The sequence below is a fragment of the Galleria mellonella genome, unplaced genomic scaffold, assembly GCF_026898425.1.
Source record: "Galleria mellonella isolate WM207_F2 unplaced genomic scaffold, CSIRO_AGI_GalMel_v1 utg33, whole genome shotgun sequence".
Taxonomy (NCBI): domain Eukaryota; kingdom Metazoa; phylum Arthropoda; class Insecta; order Lepidoptera; family Pyralidae; genus Galleria; species Galleria mellonella.
In genome coordinates, this window is record NW_026442079.1 from 12,588,164 (window position 1) to 12,614,246 (window position 26,083).

General features: G+C 36.4%; 1 protein-coding gene across 2 annotated transcripts in view; it reads right to left on the reverse strand.

Annotated features, from left to right (window-relative positions):
- The window catches only part of LOC113520521 (protein bric-a-brac 1-like), a 454,874-nt gene that overhangs the window by 408,217 nt on the left and 20,574 nt on the right, over window positions 1–26,083 (reverse strand). For both annotated transcript variants that reach the window (XM_052896735.1, XM_052896733.1), the window contains exon 2: window positions 16,221–16,294. The gene's annotated coding sequence lies outside the window, so the exon portion shown is untranslated. The remainder of the gene's footprint in view (window positions 1–16,220; window positions 16,295–26,083) is intronic.

Below are 26,083 nucleotides of genomic sequence, written 5' to 3' on the forward strand. Positions count from 1 at the left end.
CCATTTGTAAACCGATTCAGTTATTTCTTTTTTTTATTATTATTTAAAAATATATACTTTCAAATTGGCCATATTTTAAAAACGGTTCGACAGTTTGGTTTTTAAAACAAAATACCCGATTTTGGAACGATTGAAGTTAGTATTTTTTGTGGAGCAAAATCTATTTGCTCCGTATATCGATGGAAACAGTTTTTTTTAACTCGTCAAAAACCCAATGTAATTTACCACGTGCATGACGTCACAAGCCCTTCGGTTACGTACTTTGAATTAATTTAAAAGCTGGAGTGCGTTTAGTGGGCACCCCGCGCCCCACTGTGGCCTACTTAGTTCGCCCCCGTGGCGCCCCCACAAGAGTGCACACTACAACTACACCGACGCAGCTCGCCACAGTACCATTTATATGTTACAGACACTTTACATAGTTCGACAGTCCTCTAAATGTCCAAATAATTTAACTACAATAATACTGTCACTGTTCATTATAATATTTTTTTTATTATTTATTATTATTTATTAAAATGCCACATGGTACAAATTAGTTATTGTAATAAGTATTTTTCAAAGAGAGAATAAACCATCCAGAGAGACCAATTTTACCAGTTTACTTATTATCCTACTACAATTATTGTATTCGATTGTCACTTTGCAACCCTATTGCGGTATATAAAAATCGCGATTAACAAACAGGCGTTAATCGTAAAAGGGTGAAAATTTAAAGTTGTATGTATTTTTCGATGCTTAATCATAATAAAATAGAAATAAAAAAAATAGTCCAAAAAATAAAAAAAAATATTTAGCGGTGGATCACCTTTATCATTGAGGGGTATGAAAAATATCCCAACCAATGTTGGCCAATTCTCAGACCTACCCGATATGCACACAAAATTTCATAAAAATCAGTAAAGCCGTTTCGGAAGAGTTTGGTAACAAACACCGCGACACGAGAATTTTATATATTAGAAATTTATTTATTTGCTGAAAAACACTGTTTTTTTTTTTTTTTTACAACACAGGGGGCAAACGAGCATGCGGCTCACCTGATGGTAAGTGACTACCGCCGCCCAAATGCTAGTAATAAATAATACGTTGTGAACATGCGTGTTCTGCCAGATCAATGGCATGCAAAATTTTAATATTTACAGTGAATTTTTCAAATACTAATAAAAAAATATTATGTACTAGCGGCCCGTCCCGGCTTCGCACGGGTCGACATTTTACAACATTTTACATTTTTATCTGATCCTACCTAGCTACTTATTCCATAGATGTGCCCGCCTCCACCTGTCCCTCTCTCGCACCGCTAAAATAGGTACGAATAACATGTACAACGCGACAGCGTTATTTTTTCTATTTCTATGAATTATTAAATTGGTAATATCTATTGAATGGAATAGCCATATTTGAACAATATGTTTAAAAATATAAACATAAAGCAATAATTATCGCTGACAATTTGCTTTAATCGAAGCACGTCCAAAATGAAATGACCACATGAATGACATAACAACATGCTTGTACTGTCAACACTGAAAAAAGTTTCAATTTGAGAGCACAATACCCATCTTAAAAAAAAGTATGAATTTGACACAAAAATCCCCATTAACAAAAATGATCCGCCATCAAAATGATTCATTTGTTACAAAAAAATGTGATAAATGAAGAACAGCTCGAGCGGTTTTGTGCAAACTTCACATAAACCATCTACTAAATAGTCCGAACAAAGCCTAAACATTTGGTTTGGATAGGTGAGCCCGTTCTGGAGTTTATTTGTTTATTTATTTATTTACACTTTATTGCACCAAGTAAAAAGAGAAATAACAAATACAGTAAATATTAATGAGAAGTGATACAAAAGGCGGCCTTATCGCTAAGCAATCTCTTGCAGACAACCTTTGGGTAGAGGACATTGAGAAAAAGACAAAGGGTAGGTGGCGCACTATTATATAAATATTATCATATACAAACATATATACATACATACATACACATACATCACACCTTTCTTGAACGAAAATAATATGATCAAAATGTCCGCCAGGAGAAAGCTTCATTTTGCTACTTTACTCTTCGGAGTAATTGCTACTGGCCAACCACGCTACTTGCACAAAAAACTGTCGTGGAGGCAAAACTATCACAAGTATGTTGTTCGTCCAATTGTGAATGTACTCAGCATTCCAAGATATAGGACGGCTGCTTTCAGGGGCAGTTTCAAATACGCTGCCACTCGCTGTTGGAATGATCTTCCTCCACCAATTCGAAACTTGAAAAATGTACATACGTTTAAGAGTAATCTAAAAAAATATTATCTACACCAACAAAAAGCCAATTAAATTGCTGGTCTCTGTCCGGGATCTTCCTTACCAGAGACTTTCTAATGAGTATCCTATTAGGTGCAGCTAGGAGTTCTATGATACATATATGAACAGTTATTTCACTTTAATATAATACACAATCAATAATATATTTTTTATTATTATCTAATTACTGGTTGCTATTGATTACATTATTGACATATTGCATATTGCAACTCAAGGAGGTAAGTACTTACCTAGTTTTTGTGGTCCTCGATTGAATGTGGGGATGATTCAACTATATTCGATATTTAGTTTCTTTAGCGTCTGTAGTATTACTACGTAAAAGGAAAATACTTATTCTATACGTATTTTATGTTTTTCGTGTGATTATTATTATTCAACATTGACAACGTCACAATTTATCATTCAATATATACCCACTACAAATTTATTATATTTATTTTATTTTTATTTTTTACACAATACACTTTAAGCACACCACTGTGTTGGTCAAGTTTTCAAACATTATTGTTATTATTAGGACCCCGCGGGTTGGCGAGGCGCGTGCTGAAAATCAGCGCTGTAGTGTCCCTGACACTACAGCATAATGCTGAGCACGCGCCTCATTTTGCAGGTATTGCGACGCACGCACACACACATTCATTTTTGATGAAATTGTTATAATACGAATCGTTTTATTTTTCTTTTTTAATTTTATATATATATATATATTTTTTTTATAAATATTTTTTTGTGTTGTTTCTTTATTATAATTCTTAATATATGGATTTTTTTTTAACCCCTGTGTGGGTGCCGTCGCATATTTCTTGTAAAATAAAGTTTTTTCTTTCTTTCTTTCTTCTTACATACATATATATACACACAATTAAATATATACATAACATACACATACAACAGAAAAAAAATTACGAGTTGTAAAATAACAACGAAAAGTGGCATTAATTTATATATATATATATATATATATATATATATATATATATATATATATATTGGTTCATTCCTTTATTGACTGCAACATACGCACAATGAATAAATCCCCATTCAATAGTTTATTGCGAGTGCTTCTCCTGATGCAAATATTGACTTGAAACAGTTACTCAAAGAAATTGTATTTTATGCAAGAAAAATGTGCAACTTTGCATTTCAAGCGAAGTCTATTACCAGGGGGGTGACTTTGTACAAAAGTCGATTGCTTGGGTACCTCTGTCCCATTCGTGTTTCAACCGTGAAGCAGCTGTGTTTGCATGGCTGTGTTTCGGTTTGAACGGTAGGATATGGCGTGAATTTACTGGGTACAGAGGAATCACACCTGAGTCCTGAGGAATGGCAACGCATGGGGGGTATCATGGGCGAAACAGTACACTCTGTTATGTCCATGGTACTGCTCATGTCTATAGGCGACGGTTACCACTTTCCATCAGGTGGACCGTCAGCTTGTTTGCCATTCTAAGTTGTATAAAAAGAAAAACTCTGTCCCGCCTATCTTCACTACATAGTATAAAACAAAGTCGCTGTCGTTGTCTATCCGTCCCTATGTATGCTTAAATCTTTAAAACTACGCAACGGATTTTGAAGCAGTTTTCTTTAATAGATAGAGTGATTCAAGAGGAAGGTTTATATGTATAATACATGCATAATATAGTGGAGGAACACTGATAATTTTAAAGATTTCTAATGTAATGTCGTAATGTAATGGGGGGCCGGCGGCGGTATTTAGTATCAGTACTGAACTCGTGCGAAGCCGGGGCGGTTCGCTAGTTTTATATAAAGTAGTATCAGTTTTTCTTAAATGTCTTCTAACAGCATTAACCATGTTTTCAACTGCGTGACCGAAATATGTTCATTGGGCAGGATAAATAGTAGTCTATATCGCTTACCTATATGGCCAATGGTCCCGGCATAGAATAGGCCACCTCATCCTTTCCCATGGGTATCGTAAGAAGTGACTAAGGAAATATAATGGTTGAGGTAGGATGGAAAGGAAAGGTACGGTAACCTCGGTTTCGCTATGTTATACGTTAGTGAGAGATGACAATAAAACGATGACTTCCAGGGAGGCCGCGTGAAAGTCGATCTGACGACGATATATTGCTACCAAAAGCGTCTCTAGTTATAAACAATTCAGAGTTTTTTTTTATGGGTGAAAATGGTATGGTAACCCCACCCCGCCTGCGCTCACGGGATACGCTGGCGGAGCACCAGTGTAGGGTGATAGATGAGAATGAAAACAGGCCAGATAGCCCATCATGATGAGTTCATCAGGAATTAACCATGATAGTTTCCAGGAGGAATCGCGAGGAGGTCGACCTGGTTGGGTATATTGCTAGCAATGGGATTCTCAGTCTCCATTACTAACAATCCCTTTCCCTCCTATGACAGGTTAGTTAGCCCATCATTATGAATACACTTGCAATTCAACACCATGGCTTCCAGGAAGAATTCCCAGAGTTTCAGTTTGACTTATACAGTTGTGTGACGTAGAACGAGCTTTTTTTAAATGGATGACCATGAAATGTTAATCCCTTCCGCACTATCAGTATGCTGACGGGGCACCAGTGATAGATGGTGACCAGGTGAGGATGAAAGCAGGTCAGTTGGCCCATCGTGAAAAAATGAACAAGAAATTAACCACGATGTTTTCCAGGGGGAACCGCGTGGAGGTCAACCTGACCTTATTACTAACAATACCTCCCACCCCCACCCACAGAGTCCAGCTAGGCCTCATAGTGAAAATGTCCTTAAATATCCATCTGCGATCTATGAATCCGTCTACAAATCAGAAATATATAGTAAAAAGTAAATGTTCTCAGAGATATATCAGGAAGCATAAATCTAATTTAACTATAAGTACATCATTTACATATAACATATAAAATCCTTAAACCCATTGTTAAGCACCTTTCACACAGTTCCGGGTCAAGCTGCCGAGCTCCATATAATGTAATAAAATGCTAGCTTACTACTCCGTCATGGACGTGCACTCAGTTACTTAAAATTATTTACAGTTTACAATCAGCTACAATTACAATCAGGGAAATTGGTATCAGTGTTCTCTAATTTAATGACATTTATTGACTTAATTACAGGATGGTAATAGAATGGTACCTCAAGTAGGACACCAGTGACTGATAATAAGAGAGAATAAACTCAGGCCAATTAGCTCATTAAAACGATTTTTTTTAAATTAACTATGATGGTTTCCAGGTGGAAATACGTGAAGGACAACTTGATAGGATATATTACTATTAATGAAGCTGTTTTTTTTTGATGGTGAAAATGGTATGGTAACCCCGCTTGCGCTAACGGGATACGCTGGCGGAGCACCAGTGTAGGGTGATAGATGAGAATGAAAACAGGCCAGTTAGCCCATCATGATGAATTCACCAAGAATTAACCATGATAGTTTCCAGGGAGAACCGCGAGGGGGTCGACCTGGTTGGGTATATTGCTAGCAATGGGATTCTCAGTCTCTATTACTAACAATCTCTTTCCCTCTTAATGAAGCTGTTAGACACGATTACTAACAAACCCTCCCCACCCCCCCTCCCCCATGGTTTAATGTATATGTCACAATATAATTGTTCATTGTTTTTCCAGATATTAATCCATAAATGTAATTTACACAAAAAAAAAGATATGTTTTAACATAATTTCATCTATATATGAAATTACAAAATCGGTGTACCATAAATTTTTTCCGAAACGTCATTGCCGAACGAAACAAAAACTTAATATTACGCAATACAAGTTGCTGTCGAAATGGTATTTTCGATCGTTCAGAAACCTCACGGGTTTTCGATAAACTAAACATTACGTGACGGTAAGTGCAAACATGAAATCATGCTTTTTTATTCGTACTCGACGAGCACGAACGGGATCTTCACTCGGATCTGTGTGAATCGTGCTTTACACAACGTGCCAAATAATAGACACATAAATATACATAATTCCGAAAGTCATTACTGGAAAATGAGGAATTCGGGACGAGAATAGAATAATGCTGTTCTTTTTACGAACCCTCGTCTGTTCGGTACTGAAGTGCCAAATTAATACCATTGTATCGGTAAGGTTGCAATCGTCAGGTTAAACGGTGAACATCACATCGTCGTGCCGAAGGTTGGTCACCCTATTGTCATTCCTGCCACGCGACGATCGTGCCCGAGATTCGTGAGTCGCGAACGTGTGCTCACACTACAGGCTGGCTTGTCGAATCTATTGGCAACATTATTCTTACTATCGTTATAGTTTCTTCCACTATAGTAATAAAACTCAATTTCGCTTGCGCTTATTATTTTAACACATATATTTAGAACCGTAATGACAAAGTTTGTTGTGCTGCCGTTATAGTCTTTATTACTAAAGCGTTTGGCGTCATAATAGTCTGGTATATTGCTATTACAATTTGGTATTTTGGTAAGCGTGCGTGTACAAGAGCCGAGTAAGCCGGACAATGGGCCACCAGTAGAATTGAACATTGAAGAATTACTGTTCAACATTCAATATAGTCTATGATTTGTACTGAACGTAGATACTTGGCTTTGTGACGTCACAAAGTGGTTACAGATTGTGACTGAAAGTTATTTATGGGTAATAATAACATCTTTATGGGGGGAAAGGGATTGTTAGCAATGGAGTTTGACAGCCCCATTGTTAGCAATATGCCTTATTAGGTCGACCTCCACGTGGTTCTCCCTGGAAACCATCGTGAACAATTCTTGTTGAATTCGTCATGATGGGCTACCAACTGACCTGCTTCATCCTCACCTATCATCCCTCACTGGTGCCCCGCCGGTGTATACCGATAGCGCGGATGGGATTACCATTCCATTATCATCCAAAAGCAAATAGATTTTTTATTTACTAATTTTTATTTTTTTTTTGACTTGTATTCTTATTTTAAAGATTACAAGCGTATTTACAAGTTTATGTAATAATAAAACTAATCAAATTTATTTTAAAATACTATAAAATTAAAATAACAAAATTAAACCATAAAGAAAAAAGTAAATCAATCACTTCTGAAGCGAAAACAACTGTCAAATCTGTAATTTTCTCAAGTCAAGTTTGTCAATTGTTATTCTATCTTTAAATTAAAAAGTTCAAAACATCTTATTACCGAAGTCACGTTACCCCTTTTTGAGAAACGGAAACCAATAAACAAACATACATTGTTTTGCAATTACTCATTTACCCACATCCTCAGCCCGCCGCAAAATCTCACGGATTTGATATTAAACAACGATTTTGGCAGTCATTGATTGGCGAGCTACGTGATTTTATTCCAAATCTAGAGCATCAAGGGGGATACAGCTCCCTAATCCCAAAATAGAGCTCTAAGAGACTAAAGGCATTAAAATTTAAGCACGCCCCGCTTCTGAACTAGCCTGTTTAAATTTGTATCGGCTCCCTGGCGCAGTGCGTGCACGCCCTAAGTAATTGAACCTCGGTCGACATTTGGCTCTGTGTTGTGAGTTAGAGTGAGTCGAATGGTACGTTCCGTTCATATGTAGATAGGGGTTCAAATTCAAAACTTGCGCTCTCATTTAAAACGTGGAAATTAATTAAAAAAAAATATTTTAAGATTTATTTTTATATAATTTGACAGTGGGTTACAATTGTTTGAAACTCTTTCTTAGATTGACTACGTGGTTTACGTTTTAAAAATTATATTTAAAAAATTACGAAAGCATTGTAAAATTTAAATTAAGGCCTTTCTTTCGAACTACAAATATTTATATTGTGTAAAAACAAGTGTGTAATAGTCCTAAGTATAAATAAGTATAAATGACATGAGCTTTTACGCGGCATATTGAAGCCTAAAATGGCAACTTTAGTGATTCTTCATAGAATTCTAAAATCAATGGAACTAATGAAATTGAATATTTTTTTAAAAAAAAAAACAACATTTAACCAAATTGTTTAATAATAATAAAAAAGATTTAAAAGTATTTATATAGTAAAAAATTCTTGTAATAATTTGATATTTAAACATAATACACATACATAAAAACTATCAATTGCTTGTAATGAATTTTTAGACGACATTTTTATAAATTTTTATAGTGACAAGTAAATCGAAAGTCTATGTGATGAAAAGTAGTAAATATTATTAAGTACTAAGTAATTTCACTACCATACCCCACAATTCAAACTGAAGTACAATTGTTTGATAGCAGAAACATGACTGAAAAGCACCAAATTTTTGTATAAAGTCTTCCTTTGATAGGTAAAATAAAATCTTATTACAGATCACCCAAGTGAACATTTTAGGCGTCAAGGTTATTTTTGTAACGGAATCTTTTTGACAGAGGTACAGAGGAATCACACCTGAGTCCTGAGGAATGGCAACGCATGGGGGGTATCATGGGCGAAACAGTACACTCTGTTATGTCCATGGTACTGCTCATGTCTATAGGCGACGGTTACCACTTTCCATCAGGTGGACCGTCAGCTTGTTTGCCATTCTAAGTTGTATAAAAAGAAAAACTCTGTCCCGCCTATCTTCACTACATAGTATAAAACAAAGTCGCTGTCGTTGTCTATCCGTCCCTATGTATGCTTAAATCTTTAAAACTACGCAACGGATTTTGAAGCAGTTTTCTTTAATAGATAGAGTGATTCAAGAGGAAGGTTTATATGTATAATACATGCATAATATAGTGGAGGAACACTGATAATTTTAAAGATTTCTAATGTAATGTCGTAATGTAATGGGGGGCCGGCGGCGGTATTTAGTATCAGTACTGAACTCGTGCGAAGCCGGGGCGGTTCGCTAGTTTTATATAAAGTAGTATCAGTTTTTCTTAAATGTCTTCTAACAGCATTAACCATGTTTTCAACTGCGTGACCGAAATATGTTCATTGGGCAGGATAAATAGTAGTCTATATCGCTTACCTATATGGCCAATGGTCCCGGCATAGAATAGGCCACCTCATCCTTTCCCATGGGTATCGTAAGAAGTGACTAAGGAAATATAATGGTTGAGGTAGGATGGAAAGGAAAGGTACGGTAACCTCGGTTTCGCTATGTTATACGTTAGTGAGAGATGACAATAAAACGATGACTTCCAGGGAGGCCGCGTGAAAGTCGATCTGACGACGATATATTGCTACCAAAAGCGTCTCTAGTTATAAACAATTCAGAGTTTTTTTTTATGGGTGAAAATGGTATGGTAACCCCACCCCGCCTGCGCTCACGGGATACGCTGGCGGAGCACCAGTGTAGGGTGATAGATGAGAATGAAAACAGGCCAGATAGCCCATCATGATGAGTTCATCAGGAATTAACCATGATAGTTTCCAGGAGGAATCGCGAGGAGGTCGACCTGGTTGGGTATATTGCTAGCAATGGGATTCTCAGTCTCCATTACTAACAATCCCTTTCCCTCCTATGACAGGTTAGTTAGCCCATCATTATGAATACACTTGCAATTCAACACCATGGCTTCCAGGAAGAATTCCCAGAGTTTCAGTTTGACTTATACAGTTGTGTGACGTAGAACGAGCTTTTTTTAAATGGATGACCATGAAATGTTAATCCCTTCCGCACTATCAGTATGCTGACGGGGCACCAGTGATAGATGGTGACCAGGTGAGGATGAAAGCAGGTCAGTTGGCCCATCGTGAAAAAATGAACAAGAAATTAACCACGATGTTTTCCAGGGGGAACCGCGTGGAGGTCAACCTGACCTTATTACTAACAATACCTCCCACCCCCACCCACAGAGTCCAGCTAGGCCTCATAGTGAAAATGTCCTTAAATATCCATCTGCGATCTATGAATCCGTCTACAAATCAGAAATATATAGTAAAAAGTAAATGTTCTCAGAGATATATCAGGAAGCATAAATCTAATTTAACTATAAGTACATCATTTACATATAACATATAAAATCCTTAAACCCATTGTTAAGCACCTTTCACACAGTTCCGGGTCAAGCTGCCGAGCTCCATATAATGTAATAAAATGCTAGCTTACTACTCCGTCATGGACGTGCACTCAGTTACTTAAAATTATTTACAGTTTACAATCAGCTACAATTACAATCAGGGAAATTGGTATCAGTGTTCTCTAATTTAATGACATTTATTGACTTAATTACAGGATGGTAATAGAATGGTACCTCAAGTAGGACACCAGTGACTGATAATAAGAGAGAATAAACTCAGGCCAATTAGCTCATTAAAACGATTTTTTTTAAATTAACTATGATGGTTTCCAGGTGGAAATACGTGAAGGACAACTTGATAGGATATATTACTATTAATGAAGCTGTTTTTTTTTGATGGTGAAAATGGTATGGTAACCCCGCTTGCGCTAACGGGATACGCTGGCGGAGCACCAGTGTAGGGTGATAGATGAGAATGAAAACAGGCCAGTTAGCCCATCATGATGAATTCACCAAGAATTAACCATGATAGTTTCCAGGGAGAACCGCGAGGGGGTCGACCTGGTTGGGTATATTGCTAGCAATGGGATTCTCAGTCTCTATTACTAACAATCTCTTTCCCTCTTAATGAAGCTGTTAGACACGATTACTAACAAACCCTCCCCACCCCCCCTCCCCCATGGTTTAATGTATATGTCACAATATAATTGTTCATTGTTTTTCCAGATATTAATCCATAAATGTAATTTACACAAAAAAAAAGATATGTTTTAACATAATTTCATCTATATATGAAATTACAAAATCGGTGTACCATAAATTTTTTCCGAAACGTCATTGCCGAACGAAACAAAAACTTAATATTACGCAATACAAGTTGCTGTCGAAATGGTATTTTCGATCGTTCAGAAACCTCACGGGTTTTCGATAAACTAAACATTACGTGACGGTAAGTGCAAACATGAAATCATGCTTTTTTATTCGTACTCGACGAGCACGAACGGGATCTTCACTCGGATCTGTGTGAATCGTGCTTTACACAACGTGCCAAATAATAGACACATAAATATACATAATTCCGAAAGTCATTACTGGAAAATGAGGAATTCGGGACGAGAATAGAATAATGCTGTTCTTTTTACGAACCCTCGTCTGTTCGGTACTGAAGTGCCAAATTAATACCATTGTATCGGTAAGGTTGCAATCGTCAGGTTAAACGGTGAACATCACATCGTCGTGCCGAAGGTTGGTCACCCTATTGTCATTCCTGCCACGCGACGATCGTGCCCGAGATTCGTGAGTCGCGAACGTGTGCTCACACTACAGGCTGGCTTGTCGAATCTATTGGCAACATTATTCTTACTATCGTTATAGTTTCTTCCACTATAGTAATAAAACTCAATTTCGCTTGCGCTTATTATTTTAACACATATATTTAGAACCGTAATGACAAAGTTTGTTGTGCTGCCGTTATAGTCTTTATTACTAAAGCGTTTGGCGTCATAATAGTCTGGTATATTGCTATTACAATTTGGTATTTTGGTAAGCGTGCGTGTACAAGAGCCGAGTAAGCCGGACAATGGGCCACCAGTAGAATTGAACATTGAAGAATTACTGTTCAACATTCAATATAGTCTATGATTTGTACTGAACGTAGATACTTGGCTTTGTGACGTCACAAAGTGGTTACAGATTGTGACTGAAAGTTATTTATGGGTAATAATAACATCTTTATGGGGGGAAAGGGATTGTTAGCAATGGAGTTTGACAGCCCCATTGTTAGCAATATGCCTTATTAGGTCGACCTCCACGTGGTTCTCCCTGGAAACCATCGTGAACAATTCTTGTTGAATTCGTCATGATGGGCTACCAACTGACCTGCTTCATCCTCACCTATCATCCCTCACTGGTGCCCCGCCGGTGTATACCGATAGCGCGGATGGGATTACCATTCCATTATCATCCAAAAGCAAATAGATTTTTTATTTACTAATTTTTATTTTTTTTTTTGACTTGTATTCTTATTTTAAAGATTACAAGCGTATTTACAAGTTTATGTAATAATAAAACTAATCAAATTTATTTTAAAATACTATAAAATTAAAATAACAAAATTAAACCATAAAGAAAAAAGTAAATCAATCACTTCTGAAGCGAAAACAACTGTCAAATCTGTAATTTTCTCAAGTCAAGTTTGTCAATTGTTATTCTATCTTTAAATTAAAAAGTTCAAAACATCTTATTACCGAAGTCACGTTACCCCTTTTTGAGAAACGGAAACCAATAAACAAACATACATTGTTTTGCAATTACTCATTTACCCACATCCTCAGCCCGCCGCAAAATCTCACGGATTTGATATTAAACAACGATTTTGGCAGTCATTGATTGGCGAGCTACGTGATTTTATTCCAAATCTAGAGCATCAAGGGGGATACAGCTCCCTAATCCCAAAATAGAGCTCTAAGAGACTAAAGGCATTAAAATTTAAGCACGCCCCGCTTCTGAACTAGCCTGTTTAAATTTGTATCGGCTCCCTGGCGCAGTGCGTGCACGCCCTAAGTAATTGAACCTCGGTCGACATTTGGCTCTGTGTTGTGAGTTAGAGTGAGTCGAATGGTACGTTCCGTTCATATGTAGATAGGGGTTCAAATTCAAAACTTGCGCTCTCATTTAAAACGTGGAAATTAATTAAAAAAAAATATTTTAAGATTTATTTTTATATAATTTGACAGTGGGTTACAATTGTTTGAAACTCTTTCTTAGATTGACTACGTGGTTTACGTTTTAAAAATTATATTTAAAAAATTACGAAAGCATTGTAAAATTTAAATTAAGGCCTTTCTTTCGAACTACAAATATTTATATTGTGTAAAAACAAGTGTGTAATAGTCCTAAGTATAAATAAGTATAAATGACATGAGCTTTTACGCGGCATATTGAAGCCTAAAATGGCAACTTTAGTGATTCTTCATAGAATTCTAAAATCAATGGAACTAATGAAATTGAATATTTTTTTAAAAAAAAACAACATTTAACCAAATTGTTTAATAATAATAAAAAAGATTTAAAAGTATTTATATAGTAAAAAATTCTTGTAATAATTTGATATTTAAACATAATACACATACATAAAAACTATCAATTGCTTGTAATGAATTTTTAGACGACATTTTTATAAATTTTTATAGTGACAAGTAAATCGAAAGTCTATGTGATGAAAAGTAGTAAATATTATTAAGTACTAAGTAATTTCACTACCATACCCCACAATTCAAACTGAAGTACAATTGTTTGATAGCAGAAACATGACTGAAAAGCACCAAATTTTTGTATAAAGTCTTCCTTTGATAGGTAAAATAAAATCTTATTACAGATCACCCAAGTGAACATTTTAGGCGTCAAGGTTATTTTTGTAACGGAATCTTTTTGACCATGCCTCTGAGTGTGACGTCAAATTAAAAAAAAAAAACATATAATTAGCCATAGCGTGTAACGGAACGTAAATTGTGTAAAGGCCGCGTCACACGATACGACATGTAAATATCGTAAAGCCCGCCAATGTTTAGCCTGTATGATTGTTAAGGGCGGCGGCACAATAAAGTAATAGTTTATTGACTAAATGTTTGTAGGCACGTGCGTCATTAGCCGCGCCCGAACACCAAGCGATGCCTATGGTCTTTATTTATAAAAATCCCAACTCTAAGTACATTATTCGTCATTCAAAAAAATATAAGATTTTTATGGTAACACTAGTTCCCGCCAAAAAGAACATTGACGTTTCCAAGTGTCACCAAGTGTAATTATTTAAATGACAATTATCTATAAAGAATATACGGGAACGTCGTTTAGTATTTACAATTTATATATAAGAAGACTTATGTACAGTCTTTATATAAGTTTACGAATCACATATATAATTAACTTATAATTGAAGAGTAAGTTAAAATGGAGACTGTTTCATATGAGAAGAATTGTATTCATTAAGAATTCTGACGCTTAATATTTAGAACTTCTAAGAAGATTAATATAAAATATGTACAAATAAAGAATTTTTTTCCCATTCATGAAGAATTAATAATTACTTATGATATGGCTGTATGGGTCATGCTCTTTATCTGTTCATTTCGGATGAATTTTAAATCAAAAACTAAATGACAACTGAATGCGTCAATGTAACAAATTGTCTTTTATTCCAGGCAAATTATCATATTGAAAACTAGGCAGCATGGTCTCCGACCTTAGCCTGTTCCGCAACGGAACAAACGTACTTAAAAAAAAGACAATGTATTTTTTGGCGGGAACTGGATATGAAACAAAGATTTTATTACTTCTTACGAGTTAGAGAACTCATTAAATAAGTAATGCAAAATCAGTAAAACAACATTGATTTTCATTTAACGTTATTTTCGTAAATTCATGTTAACCGTTCACAAAACATCATTCCTCATACCTAAAACCAGTCGTATTTCTGCATTGGAATTGAAGAAATATCATATCAAACGTCGTAAATACAGTAACAATGTTAGAAAGAGAAGAAAATACAATCGACGAGCGCCGACTGCTAAAGTCGGCGCAGGCAGGAAGCAGGACCGGCGAACCAATATTATAAGAGTGGAATTAAAGGAAATCGAAATCTCGCCGTGGTACAGAGCCCAGGGGCATTACTGTATTCAATATTCTCCCTTGTGAATAATGTGCATAGTGTTTAAAATGTATATGACAATATATACTAGTGACCCGCCCCTGCTTCGCACCTGTGCTATTACTTATATAAAAATTTAATTATGACAAGTACATATAAGCCTTCTGTAAATAATGTCTAAACGATATAGAAATTCGTGTCAAAATCAAAAACAGAACAGGGTTTCTTGAAATGGGGTACACGGCCTTCTTAGGGGCCTGTAGCATGTATATTAGGATTCCGCAGTAGGTCATTCTTTTATCAACCCTCACTGGTGCGCCAAAAGCGTATACCGTTAACTCAGACGGGGTTACCATACCATTATCATTTATTAAAAAAATAATAAAACCCTAGTTTAGGAGATGTAAACAGAATATTTATCTGCAGCAACTTGCGATTCGAGCTATTTACTACCTGGGAAGTCGTATTTCACTGAGGGAGAAATTTTAAATTAATATTCTAACTGTAGCTTCATAATAGCTATACGGATGACCTAACATTTGTATGGGGGAGGGAGAAGAGGTGAATAATAAGGATTGGTAGCCCCATTGCTAGCAATACACCCTGTCAGGTCGACCTCCTTGCGATCCCACTGGAAACCATCGTCTTTTATTCCAAATGAATTCGTCACGATGGGCTAACTGATCTGCCTTTTTTTTCTCACCTATCATCCCTCACATATTCCCCCTTAGCGTACCTAATATGATAATTTGTCTGGAATAAAAGAGAATTTGTTACATTGACGTATTAAGTTGTCATTTAGTTTTTGTTTTAAAATTCATCCGAAATGAACAGATAAAGAGCATGACCCATACAGCTATATCATAAGTAATTATTAGTTCTTCATGAATGGAAAAAAAAATCTTTATTTGTACATATTTTATATTAATCTTCTTAGAGATTGTAAATATCAAGCGTCAGAATTCTTTATGTATATATATATATATATATATATATATATATATATATATATATATATATATATATATATATATATATATATATATATATATATATATATATATATATATATATATATATATATAAGGGAAAGGAAGTGGTATATATATATATACCACTTCCTTTCCCGTGGATGCATTAAGAGGCGACAAAGAGAACTTATGGTCGAGGGATAGGCAATAGCGTCTCTCTTAAAACAACCCCAAAGGCTGAACTGCGGTTGCCAACTCAATTGCCAAGCATGGCAACTACTGGCAATACCCCCCCCCCCCCCCCCCCCCCCCCCCCAATGTTAAACACCATGGCAACAAATAGTAGATAATAATATCAAAATGATAGCTTAGTTCAATAATTAAGCATAGCACTTACCGTCCAAATAGTCTTCATTCGCCAACCTCGCTTTGCTTCATTCCGAACGTAAATAGTTTAAATAAATTAATAATCTGAAACAAAAAAAAATACATAAATTAATTATATAATTATTAGAAGTTTCAAAAATTTAGTCAAAATTAATTTATTATAGTTTAATAAATTGATAGAACTTTCAGAAACGACGTTGATACGTGCGACAAGGTGTATGGATAATTTGAAACTCTTATTTTGGAGTTCATCCAAAAGATTTTGAAATTGTGTAACTAAAAAACGATCAATTTATGAAATTATGAATCTTATTATGAAAATATAAGAGATTATATTCCAGTACTCTACTCAGTGTGGACGTCTTGTATCATCTCTACATAGGGAGACTTTGTACAAAAGTCGATTGCTTGGGTACCTCTTTCCCATCCGTGTTTCAACCGTGAAGCAGTTGTGTTTGCATGGCTATGTTTCGGTTTGAACGGTGGGATATGGCGTAAATTAACTGGGTACAGAGGAATAACACCTGAGTCCTCAGGAATGGCAACGCATGGGGGTATCATGACCGAAACAGTATACTCTGTTATGTCCATGGTACTGCTCATGTCTATAGGCGACGGTTACCACTTTCGATCAGGTGGGCCGTCAGCTTGTTTGCCATTCTAAGTTGTATAAAAAAAAAATATAAAACAAAGTCGCTGTCGCTGTCCGTCCATCCCTATGTATGCTTAAATCTTTAAAACTACGCAACGGATTTTGAAGCGATTTCTTTTAATAATTAGAGTGATTCAAGAGGAAGGTTTCTAATGTGATGTGATGTGCACCCGTGCGAAGCCGGAGCGGGTCGCTAGTTAATTTATATAATACAATCTTTTTTTATATATACTACTTAGAATGGTATCTACAATGGTACGAATCTTTCCTCTTTATATTAGTGTAGATATAGATAAATCAATTGCCGCATCACTTCAGATTGACTGCATTTGTTGGGCTAATTTCTTTTTTATTATGTTCGCAAAATTATGTCAGGACAAGGTTTGTTCGAAAGAAAATATTTGAAAAATCGCACGGACTTAGTACATCCGCGCGGAGCCGTTGCGGACAGCCGAGATATATGTTGATTCAGTAAGCAGTAATGGCATATATTGATTCGTCGAATAACTCTATAAAATATATAAACCGTGGCCCCCCTCGGCGCGACGCGACGACACGGAAAACGCGATAATTTTGGAAAATTTCTATTCGAACAGTCATTGGCGGTGGAAGATGGTGCCGCTTGCCATTGGTTGACGGCGCCTAAATATAATTTAAATATTACCACTGCGTGCGTCTCACATCAATTTATTTCAGGGGCGACTGTTATTCAATTTTACGTCCTAAATAAATAGATATTGGGGCGCGGGGTATTTAGTTGGGAATGATTCGGTATTTTTGATTATACGACGAAATTGCGGGCAATCAACGTTTGATTTTCACGAACGATTTGTTATAGATTGTATACGCAATATTTTCTGTAGTACACGCACTGTATCTACAATGCAATTTACTCTGTGTGTGTGTGTCCACGAATCGTCACGTCGATCTTCGTATGTGTGTATGTATGTTTGTAGGTGTGTGTTTGTTTATATTCACCTAGTTACTTTAAAGAGGAGATTCGCTATTTGTCTATAATCATCACGGCTACATAACCAGTTATTTACCGATTTTCATTTTGATTTTGCAATCGGTAGGGTGTTATTTAAATTAAATGGTAACCCCGTTGGTGCTCCACCAGTGAGGGACGACAGATGAGAATTAAAGCAGATCGATTAGACCATGATGACGAATTTTACAAGAATTAACTGCGATGGTTTTCAGGGGGGACTGCGTAGAGGGATTTCCCAGTAGTTGCACGCTTAGCAAGCACGTTGGCAACCGCAATTAAGTTTTGACGAAATTTGAAGATAGACGTTGCTGCCCATCCCTCGGTCATTAAGTTCTCTTAGTCTATTGCGACCCCCATGGGAAAGGAAGAGGTACTCCATTCTCTATCGGGACCACGGCAATATATTCGTGTTTCAACTGTGAAACAGTTGTGTTTGCATGGCTGTATTTCAATTTGAAGGATGGGACATGGCGTGAATTTACTGGGTACAGAGGAATAACACCTGAGTCCTCAGGAATGGCAACGCATGGGGGCTATCATGGGCGAAAAATATACTCTGTTATGTGCATGGTACTGCTCATGTACAGAGGCGACGGTTACCACTTTCCATCAGGTGGGCCGTCAGCTTGTTTGCTATTTTAAGTTGCATAAAAAAAATGTTTACAAGATACAATTAATATTTCCTATAGACACATGTAATAAATATTACATGGTATGGGAAGTTAAGACATTTTATTTAAAAAGGTCTTAAAGTGGTCGTGAAGTCTCATATAATATGTGTACAGATCAGGCTTGTTACATAAAGTGATCGTTCCACCATTTGAGCCTCGTAGTTCACACCACCTACTTATTATCTATTAAGGCTGCATTCAGATTTAGACTGCTCTCTGTGCCTAAAGCATCTGGATCAGCTAGCATAAATTAAATATTACAATTTCAATTGTAATATTCAAGCGTAATGCTTAAATATTACAATTTCAAATGTAATATTTAAGTGTAATGCTTAAATATTACAATTTCAAATGTAATATTTAAGCGTAATGCTTAAATTTTACAGTTGAATTTGTAATATTGTATTCCAAAAAATAAAACCACCATCAGTAGAACCATTTGTTTTGATTCCAAAATTACTGAACCTATTTTGATAAAATTCTTCAAATCGGTTTACAATTGACGGAGTTACATGGTGACAAAAATAAAAAAATAATACGAACGAATTGAAAACCTCTTTTTTGAAGTCAGTTGAAAGTACTAGTATAATACAGGGTTATATGAAAATAATTACTAATAAGGTAATCAATAATTAATTTTTTCGATTTACGTTTTTGGGAAAAATATTAAATTTTACAAGGTTTCTTTTATGTTTCTATGGTGACATACAGTCTATGTAATGGTAACCTAGGGGAGAAGGTGATAGGAATATATAAGTAATGGAGATTTAACAGTTCCGTTACTAGCAATAAATCCTACCAGGTCGAACTCTATGAGGTTCCCCCTGGAAACCATATTGGTTAATTCTTATGGAATTAGTCACGATGGGCTAACTGACCTGTTTGGGGGGAAAGGGATTGTTAGTAATGGGGTCAAATAGTTTCATTACTAGCAATATACCCTGTCAGATTGACCTCCACGTGGTTCCCCCTGGAAACGGTACAGCTTGCACCGTGAACGATTTGTCGTAAAAACTAAAATAGTGTACTGGAGTCTTCAGCTGGAGGCCCTCAACAGACATTAGATTAAAAGAACTGACGGAATGTAAAAAAAAAAACAAATTCTATCTCTAAACGTTCAAAGTATAATAATTTCAATTATAGACTGTATAATTAAGGTATAAGCCAACCGGAGTTGGTATAGGAGAAACGTGAAGGAGGCGGCAGGTCTGCACCGTTTCCTTTCGGATATTGGGCGCATCGGAGTGCGCTATGCTCATCTCACTCTATAAGCACTATTATCATTCATTACCGCCTGTTCGTTAGGTCATAGCATCGTTGAGTAACGATTGGGTGTTTAAAATCAACGAAACACATTTATATTCACAAACTACCTAAGTTTTCAACATAACATAGTACTACCAATATAGAAAAAAAAATTCCTGTCTCCTGAGTCTGTCTAATGAGTCAAAAATGTCAATTTCATCTTTTTTCTTTTTTTATATACAACTTAGAATGGTAAACAAGCTGACGGAACAACTAATGGAAAGTGGTAACCGTCGCCTATAGACATGAGCAGTACCATGGACATAACAGAGTATACTGTTTCGCCCATGATATGCGTACCTATGCGTTGCCATTTCTGAGAACTCAGGTGTTATTCATCTGTACCCTGTAAATTCACGCCATATCCCACCCTTCAAACCGAAACACAGCCACGCAAATACAACTGCTTTACCGTTGAAACTAGAATGGGGCAGAGGTACCCAAGCAAACGACTTTTGTGCAAAGTCTCCCTCTGGTGATCTTACTTTTAGATCACAGTAATATATAACTTTTTCCGGCATATAATAGGCCAAAAGTCAACGAAACATATTTACATTTACATATTACCTAAGTTTTCAACCTAACATATATGATTTTTTCCGGCATAGAATAGGCCACTTTTTTTCTATAGGAGTCGTAAAAGTCGACTAAAGAAACTTATTGATAGAGGGATGAGCAGCAACCCTCTTAAAACATCTCTAAAAGCCTAACTGCGGTTGTCAACTCGCCTGCCAAGTATGGCAACTGCTGGTAAAACTCCACTTTTGAGGAAAGCTTATGTTCAGTGAAAAGTTCAAAGCTCAAAATTAACTTTCTAATAAGAAATATATTGTACATTGTAAATCCGTTATTGGCAACTAAAAGTACTAGAAAACATTACAATGTAACAATTTATTAAAAGCTGCGGGTTTTGTAACAAATAATATAACAAAATTGTTACTAGACAATGTCTGTACATGACAGATTTGCCGGCGTAGCCCGCTTCTAATTACGTAGTCCAGGGGGAAAGGGATTGTTAGTAATGGGGTCTAATTGACCCATTGCTAGCAATACAACCTGTCAGGTCAACCTTCACGCGATTCCTCCTGGAAACCATCGTGGTTAATCGTAGTGGAATTCATTACGATGGGCCAACTGACCTGCATTCATTGTCACCTATCATCCCTCATGGTGCCCCGCCAGCGTGTATTTAAGAAAAAATAATATAAAGGGCCAAATCAGACCAATGAATACAAAAAACAATATTTATTTGAGCATGTGTGTGTTGGTTTGCCCTTACAAATTGGATAGTTCCAAGTTTACTTTACTGCGTTTGCACCTAATAACGAATTTGTTCTTGATTTGGATATTATTTTAATATGTAAGCAAATGAAATATACATATAAATTTACAATATTTTTGTATATATAAAAAGAAGAGGTGACGGAATGACGTGAATGTAGCTCCTGATTAATAGGTCGTCGCAATTTGCTTCACACTTCATGATCCTTGCCGAAACCATAATTTATGCAGTTAGAATATTAAAAGAAAAATTTTCTGTTTTCCGGATGCAAGAAATTACTGCATTAAATTGGATGCCGGTTTCATAGTTGTATTTCTAAAGGTCTAACATAAAATCCTGGGAGAAAATGATTCAATCAATGCAACTTAGAATGGCAAACAAGCTGACGGCCCACCTGATAGAAAACAGAACAAATTGTGCATACATACATGCGTTGTAATCCTCAAATGAAGTCTCCAATTTTCAGAATGTTTAATATCTGTGCATATTGCAGTACGGAACTCCGGAACTGGATCTAATCACTCTAATCTAAAGTGCTAGTATGGGCGATTTGTAATCCACACGGTTTCACATGTAAAGCCAGAAATTGGATGCACAAATGTATTCTGTAATCGCTTTCTATGGAACGATATAGTTTTAAGTGATTACTAGCTTTCTCCCGTGACTTTGTTCGCGATTTTAGTATTAGAAAAATTTCATGATTACATATGATATACGCCAATTTCTAAGTTCAACCTTTAGGAACATATTTGTGATAAACAAGTACAGTTCTGTGCAGTTGTTTTTGAGTTATTAATGTTCTATATATTTACGCACACTAAGTATCTTGACGTAACAGAGATATATACTATTTCGCCCATGATACCCCCCATGCGTTGTCATTCATGAGGACTAGGGTGTTATTCCTCTGTACCTTGTAAATTCAAGCCATATCCCACCCTTCAAACCGAAATACAGTCATGCAAACACAACTGCTTTACGGTTGAAATACGTGTGGGACAGAGGTACCCAAGCAAACGACTTTTAACGATACATATATAACTAATTTCATGCCAATAGGTTGAGCCGTTAAAACGCAAACAAACAAACAAATTCACTTTCACGTTAAGAACCTTAGTAAGAATTGGTATAGACAAAACCGCGGCACGTAGCCAGTTTGTCATCAACAGCATCCATCAGCGAACAATTAGATCAACTCTCAAGCCCCAAACCGCCGTGAAATGTCATAAGATTTCATACGGAACCCCGCGGCGACGGTGATCATATTGAGCAGTCGTTACCGGCGGGACCCTCGCGGAGACCGCAGGGCGTGCTCTGCGGGCCCCTAATATGTTATTTAAAGTTTAATAAACGTTTTAAAAAAAAACATGGCCGCCACCCACCGCGCCGCGTTGCATACATACAAGTGTTATTTGAAAATTAATATCGATGCACACTTGAAACTTAATTGGGTGCAAACCGTGTCCTTCAATCAATACATATATATAAAATTGTAACTGGTCGTCTGTACATTGAAGATGTATAAGAAAAACTATTATAGGAGCAGCTTTAAGAACACAATGGAACCTAAGACTTTGGTTTTTGATAGATAGATAGATAAATAATTTATTTGCATTACTTACAGCACACAAACAGCAAAAGACACAAATGCAAAGGAAAAAAAATAAAAAAAAAAAGATACTTGTACAAAAAATTAAAAAAAAAAAAAAAACAAAATCAGAATGCATAAAATTAGTAAAATTTTTTTTTTCCTTCATGCGTGTGCCGTAGTAACACAAAATGGCCACAACTCAGTTTTTTGCTTTGCCCTAAAAAGAGCAAAACACTGATATTCCGTTGACAAAAAGCTCACCTTTGGCCGCGAAAAGTTTTTAGAATTTTTCTCTGTTTGTATATACAACGTTTGTACGCGCTAATCTCAGAAACGGCTTAACCGATTTGTATGCGGTTTTCACTAATGCGTAGCGGTTTGCTCCACTTATTTATTATTTGCTGCATTTAGTGTCTGTTATATTTCAATCGGTTCATAAATACAAATGTTATATCAATCTTATGAATGGGGCGGATTGTTAGTTATTAATACAGTATATATTTTCTTTAATTTTATTTTAGGTATCTAACATTAAATGATGGAAGGGGGGGAGAGATTGCTAGCAGTATACCCTGTCAGTTCGACCTCCACGTGGTCCCTTCTGGGAACCGTTGTACTGAATTCCAGGCTTATTCATCACGATGGACCTAACTGCCTTCTCATCCTCACCTATCATCTCTCACTGGTGCCCCGCCAGTGTATACCGTTAGCACAGGCGGGGTGACCATTCCATTTTCACCCATAAAAAAAATACTAACGCTAACGGTATACGCTGGCGGAACACCAATGAAGGGTGATCAATGAGAATGAAAACAGGCCAGTTAGCCTATCATGACGAATTCATCAGGAATTAACCATGATAGTTTCCAGGGGGAACCACGTGGAGATCGACCTGGTTAGGTATATTGCTAGCAATGGGATTCTTGGTCTCCATTACTAACAATCCCTTTCCCCCACCATCTCAGTATTACCGTGATATAAAAAATATCATTAAAATCAGTCCGCCATTTGGGACGCTATCATGATGACACATCGTATCATGGTCATGTCAGCCGTATACTGTCCACTGGTGAACATAAGCCTCCCCCCCCCCCTCCCAATAGTGGAGGAGTTACACGCTTGAATTACACGATATAACGCATATATCTTTTATATATTAAATAAAAAAATAAAAATACTAAAAAATAATGACACAATTAAAATCGGCATGATTACACTGAGCCGCCGCGGCCGTCGCAGGACGCCTATCTGACAACTACAGGGCCGTAACTTAATCCAAGTTTGAGGTAGGGCAAAAGAACTTTTTGATAGGGTAGAAGTCATAATTAAGTGACTTCGAAAAAGCGAATCTGTCTAATTTCCTAGGGGCCTTTCATTTTAAGGCGGGACATTAGACCTTTCAAGGTAGGGCATTGCCCCTTAATGCCTGCCCCCCACCCTCGCTACGGCCATGTATTTTATATGCTTTCGTATATTCACTTTTAATATAGATATTAAGTCATAACAAAAATATACACACTATGGACGTAGTCCTTGAAGGGATTTCTTCCAGTCAACTTTGAGAATCTGAACAGAGTCTGTTTTACTCATCATCATAGCAGCCTTTACCTGTCCACTGCTGAACATAGCCTCCCCTTGGAAGATTCTACCAGTAGTTGCCACGATTGGCAGACGAATTGGCAACCGCAGTTAGGCTTTACAGATATTTTAAGAAGGACGCTGCAGCCCTACCCATGCCCTCTCTTAGTCGCTTTTATACACCCACGGGAAAGATCCACCCCCCTTAGTCGCTTTTTAAGACACCCACAGGAAAGAAAGGGGTGGGCTATTCTATGCCGGGACCACACGGCCTCTATAAGATTTAAATATAAAACGCAACATATACAGTGCGAAGGAGGGAGGGGAATAATAATAATGCGGACTATCAGTCCCATTGCTAGCAATATACCCTTACAGGTCGACCTCCACGTGGAAACCATCAGATAACTCAACTCAACTTAGTAACTCAACAGACAATTGTACTGTGAAATCTTATATACCATTTATATTATATTACATATGTATGAAATCACGTGAATCATACATACATGTTTTGTATCTCGTAGCATATATTTTTGTAAGTGCCCATTGAACGGCGGGGCGGGCCGTTCGCATCGTGCCCGGAGCTACCTCACTCCCTCATTAGGAATTATAAAATATAATAAACCATACTTAGTGCGTAGAATTTCTACAGTAGCCGATATGCAATGTAAGTAAGGATTATTGTGGTTACCACGCGCTCGGCGCCACTGTGAGCGGGCCCATGAGCGGAGCGGATTATTCAAAATAATAGTAAATCATATTTCTGCAATGTCTGATATACAGTTGGCAGTATATGGGGGAGGCCTATATTCAGCAGTGGACGGACAATGATTGAGATGACGATAAATATATATAATATATTTCAATAGAACTTAAAGAAAATATAAAGTAAATAATTGACCAAGCCATGCAGATAGAAAGTCTGCTGATGTCTGCTGATGAGTGCAAATAGAATAATCTTGTCGAAAAATCTGAATTGCTAATTCTTTCATTTAGAGAATGTTTCATAAACACATTATAAAAGAATATAGTTTTTAATACCTTCTTTGCTATATGTAAGGATTATTTTGGTTACAAGGAGGTTGGTGCACCTGGCAGCGGTCGTATGAGCAGAGTGGATTTTACAATCTTACTAAAATAATAAAATTGTAACTACTTGATTTCTGTACATGAACGAAATAAAAAAAAAATTATATGGTTTCTTAAGTGGTTTTCTTCTAAGAGAAATAGAAGCTAAAACAATGTTTTTTATAATTCTTGTCTGTCTGTCTGTTTGTTGCAGCGTCACTCAAAAATTACTATTCTGAATAAAATGCGGTTTTCACAGTTGTATCCCTGAATGTTTAACTTAAAATCTGGTATATATTTTATTTTGGTGCGCTATCCGTATGTGACGTACTCGCAAAATCCACTGGTACGAAATTTCAGTAAAAGAATTTAGTCTATAGTAAACTATAGTGCGTAGAATTGTTACAGTAGTCGACATGGAATTTAAACAAGCATTTCTATGATTAAAGATACCACTATCTGAGGATCGGATTATATTAATAAGTTATTTCTCGCGACTACACTTGCGTGCATCAACATATAAAATGTCCCATTTGTTAAGTCTAGATATAACCTACCCGTATAAGCCGTTATAGTATGGGCCACAGATCAGGCAATCTTACAACGGACCTGCGATCCACACAGATTGATTTAATAACCACTTATAGGTACCGTACATACTACATTTACACGTCAGGTGGTTATGGAGTCAATGTGTTATGTCCGCATAGAAAAAAAAAACAAATTACATTC